The sequence below is a fragment of the Bufo gargarizans genome, chromosome 4, assembly GCF_014858855.1.
Source record: "Bufo gargarizans isolate SCDJY-AF-19 chromosome 4, ASM1485885v1, whole genome shotgun sequence".
In the NCBI taxonomy this organism is placed as follows: Eukaryota; Metazoa; Chordata; class Amphibia; order Anura; family Bufonidae; genus Bufo; species Bufo gargarizans.
In genome coordinates this window covers 255,968,253-255,972,966 of record NC_058083.1, presented here as the reverse complement: position 1 = coordinate 255,972,966, position 4,714 = coordinate 255,968,253, and positions in this window count along the sequence as shown.

Genomic DNA, 4,714 nt, shown 5'->3' with positions numbered 1-4,714 from the left:
TTTTTTACTTAGTAATGCTATATTCCATGCTCATGGGAACGTCTCCATATACTAGAATGTACTGTCGGATTTGAGAATTACGTTGAAATCGCAAATGCGATTATTTCGTGTTATATTAATCGCAATTGCGATTTCAACGTAATTCTCAAATCCGACAGTACATTCTAGTATATGGAGACGTTCCCATGGAGATGGGGACGCTCCATGAGCACGGAAGGCGGCAGAAGCGGCAACGGGCACTGACTGGAGCAGCCAGGAAGCCAGGAATCCAAAGGACAGGTAAGAACAACTTTAGGGAAGTGGGAAAGGAAAAAATATAACAATAAAAAAAAAAAAAAAAAAAAAAAAAAAAAAAAAAGAATATTCTAAATTGCGAATTTATAGCACTATATTCGAAATATTCGCGAATTAGCGAAGTGCCGATATTCGCGAAAAAAATTCGCGATTCGAATATTCGCGCTCAACACTACTTGCAACCAACCCATCGACAGCCGCCCTCCAGATCCAGCGACACGGAACGCCTAGACCGACAGATGTTCAACTACATTGGGTTAACGGCCGATGTGGGCGCTCTGAGAAGCGAGGAACCCCTTGACTACTGGGTGTGCAGGCTTGACCTGTGGCCAGAGCTGGCACAATTTGCCATGGAACTTTTGGCTTGCCCCTCATAGAGTGTCCTGTCTGAAAGGACATTCAGCGCAGCAGGGGGGAAGTGACCCATAAGCACACTCGCCTAGCTCACGACAGTGTGGACTACCCCAAATTTTTTAAAATTAATGAGGTATGGATCTCGGAGGAAATCAACACCTGTGATGACCATGTGTAATTGAATTTTCTCATGCCAACCCACACATATCCAACACCACCCAGAACAAAGAATGGTCCTTGCCTTATGTAGATACAGCGGCATAAAATGCCTTTTATGTCAGGTGAATGCCTAATTTTTGGGGCCTGTACTGGCCGACAGTTACATATTTATCCTGTGACCGCCTAATGCACCTCCAGCCACAGAATCCAAAGTTCTTTGCGGTCGGGTGAATGCCTATTGCCTAATTTTTGGGGCCTGTACTGGCCGACAGTTACATTTTTTTATCTCTAGTCACATAATCACACCCCTGTCTAACTCTTCTGCCTCTCATTATGGTGGTGTATGAACCGCATTCAGCATGAGGATCTTTTAATGTCACAGGGTCATGTGACTGTGCCCCCCACCCTGTACTGTGCCCCTCACCCTGTACTGTGCTCCCTTATACCTGCATTGTGCCCTTTTACCACACCCTGCGCAGTGCCCCAAGTCATTTCCTGTACTGTGCCCTCTTATACCCTTTTATCCAGACTGTATGGTGGTGTTATAAAAAGACCGGCACTCGCGATGATTATGAATGTTGCGTTTATTCAGTCACATATTATAAGCATATAGTGACGCGTTTCAGCACAACACGTGCTTTCATCAGACTATACAATACACCCCTATCACATCCCTTTTATACACAGAGGAAAGGAGGAGTAACAGAAAAAAAGAAAAAAAGAAGGAAATGACATCATGATATATAGCTCCGCCCACTTCAGGGCTGACACAGGTATAATAATGAAAGGTGCAATAAACCAAACAGATCAGTGTAAATACATTGATGAAACAATGAAACAGGTAATAACAATTCAGGAATCAAGTCCGCTGAAAGAGACAAATAAAGTATATGTTATTATAATATAAATTCTTATAATGGAAATAATATAATCAAGAGACTAGGTGAAACTAGAAATATTGTACTCGCGATTGAGCCCCCTTGGATCCAAAGTTTGTAACCGATGGATCCAATAGGCCTCACGCTTGAGAAGCAAACTATTCCTGTCGCCACCGCGACGAGGTAAAGATACACTCTCGATCACTTGAAACCGCAACTGCGATATCGCATGACGCTTCTCATGAAAATGATGTGGAAGGGGTAACAACAAGTTCTCAGTGCGGATGGTGGACTTATGCTTACTTAGCCTATCTTTAATGCGCATTGAGGTTTCCCCTACATAGACCAAACCGCAGGGACATTTCAAAATATAAATGACATTTTTGCTGTCGCATGTGAACATGCCTTTAATAGGAATTTGTTCTCCAGAATGAGGGTGGGTGAAGGTTGGACCTCTAATGACACTCGAACAGTTGTTACAATTTAAACATGGAAATGTGCCCTGACGCGGAGTAGTCAGTGTGGTTTGTCTGACCATAGGTTTATTAGTGCCTATATCTGCTCTAATAATTTTATCACGAACATTGTCAGCTCTTTTGAAACACATCATCGGAGAATTTTGAAATATCTCCATATGAGGATATGATCTGGACATGATGTGCCAATGCTTATTAATTATGCCCCTTATTCTCTGTGTCCAAGGATGGTACTTCACTATTAATGGAATGCGTGGTGGTTTGGTAATCTTCTGTCCCTGCGGTTGATCTAACTTGTTCTTTTGAGATTGTAGTAAATATAGGGGATAGCCTCTATTAAGGAACTTTTTAGTCATCTCTTGCAACCTAAGTCCGGGACAGCTATCCCTTTCTTCACAAGAGATCGCAGAACGGGATCTGCAACCTCCAGCACAGGCAGCGACACCTCGGGAGCAACGTCAATTCATTTTTTAGGCAAACGCCGCGGCAAAAGAAGAGCAATACCAGGAGAGCCGGCCGCCATCATAGGAGAAGCAGACGCACCGAGACTGACGAGATCGCAGGTACTACCGAGAACTTAGTTGTTAATCTTTCAAGTAAAACTGTGAGTCCTGCGCAATTGAATTTATTAAAGAAGGGACTGTCCTTTAGCCCTACAGGGACGCTTGACACCTTTTCTCTGGACATTGATTTGCAGCGGTTTTTTCGTAATATACGTCTTAAAGTACATTTCGCTAAAAATGTTGATGTAGATGACATAGGGGGCGGTTATGTTAGCTCTGAGGAGCCGTCAGGTTCATTAACATTGCAACAATTTTCATTGAGAGTCAAAAGTCATTTTGTTCCTCCTAAAATATACCATCCAGTTGAAACTTTTGCTAATTTAGTTCAACGGGATGTTAATTCTCTATTGCAACAATGTAGACAAGGTTCTTTGCAGACACGTAACAATTTAACAGTTGAAGAGAAACATGCACTGAATGGTATATTAGAGGACAAATCACTTATATTTAAACCAGCCGATAAGGGAGGTGCCCTTGTGATTCTGGATAGGGAGTATTACATCACAGAGATCTTAGGTCAACTGAGAGATAATGAGACATATAAGATTTTGCAATCTGATCCGGTTTTTTCAATTAAAGGCGCATTACAGAGGATAGTGACTGAGGCTAGAGAGGATGGTATCATAGATAACAAATTAAGTGAATTTTTGATAAACCAGCATCCCATTACACCGGTGTTTTACACCCTTCCGAAAATTCACAAGTCCATGACAAGACCACCGGGACGCCCTATTGTGGCCTCCTCCGATTCAATCCTCTCTCCCCCAGCCATTCTCCTGGAGAAAGTACTTACACCTTTGACCATGTTATCTCCTTCCTACCTACGAGACACAGGACACTTCTTGAGTGAAATACGTCCCCTACACCTGGATGGAGACTGCATACTGGTCACTTTTGACGTATGCAGCCTCTATACTTCCATTACTCATGAAAAGGGTTTAGAGGCAGCATCTAGATTACTAAATACCAGTCATTATACACCAGCACAGAAGGATTTTTTTCTGACACTTTTAAAATTAGTGCTAGAAGAAAATTACTTCTTATTTCAAGATACGTTTTTCCAAACAGTTATATGTCATCGTTTGAAAGTGAATTTGTTTATTCTAATTCTCTATATTTAAAGCATTGTATATTCTGGCGTCGTTTTATAGATGACGTGTTTTGCGTGTGGCGAGGCGACGTTCGATCCCTCATGGAATTTAATAGTCATCTTAACTCCATTTGGAGTGAGCTTCAATTTACCATACACTTCGATTTCCAACAAATATCCTTTCTTCTACATGGGTAAAACGTAAGGATGATGGTACAGTGTATACTGATCTATATATCAAGGATACAGATCGAAATAGTCTACTTACCTACACTAGTAGCCACCCCCCAGCTATCAAGAAGGCGATTCCTTTTTCACAGTACCAAAGGGTTAAAAGGATCGTGACTGATCCTGATACCTGTGAAATTAGGTTGCAAGAGATGACTAAAAAGTTCCTTAATAGAGGCTATCCCCTATATTTACTACAATCTCAAAAGAACAAGTTAGATCAACCGCAGGGACAGAAGATTACCAAACCACCACGCATTCCATTAATAGTGAAGTACCATCCTTGGACACAGAGAATAAGGGGCATAATTAATAAGCATTGGCACATCATGTCCAGATCATATCCTCATATGGAGATATTTCAAAATTCTCCGATGATGTGTTTCAAAAGAGCTGACAATGTTCGTGATAAAATTATTAGAGCAGATATAGGCACTAATAAACCTATGGTCAGACAAACCACACTGACTACTCCGCGTCAGGGCACATTTCCATGTTTAAATTGTAACAACTGTTCGAGTGTCATTAGAGGTCCAACCTTCACCCACCCTCATTCTGGAGAACAAATTCCTATTAAAGGCATGTTCACATGCGACAGCAAAAATGTCATTTATATTTTGAAATGTCCCTGCGGTTTGGTCTATGTAGGGGAAACCTCAATGCGCATTAAAG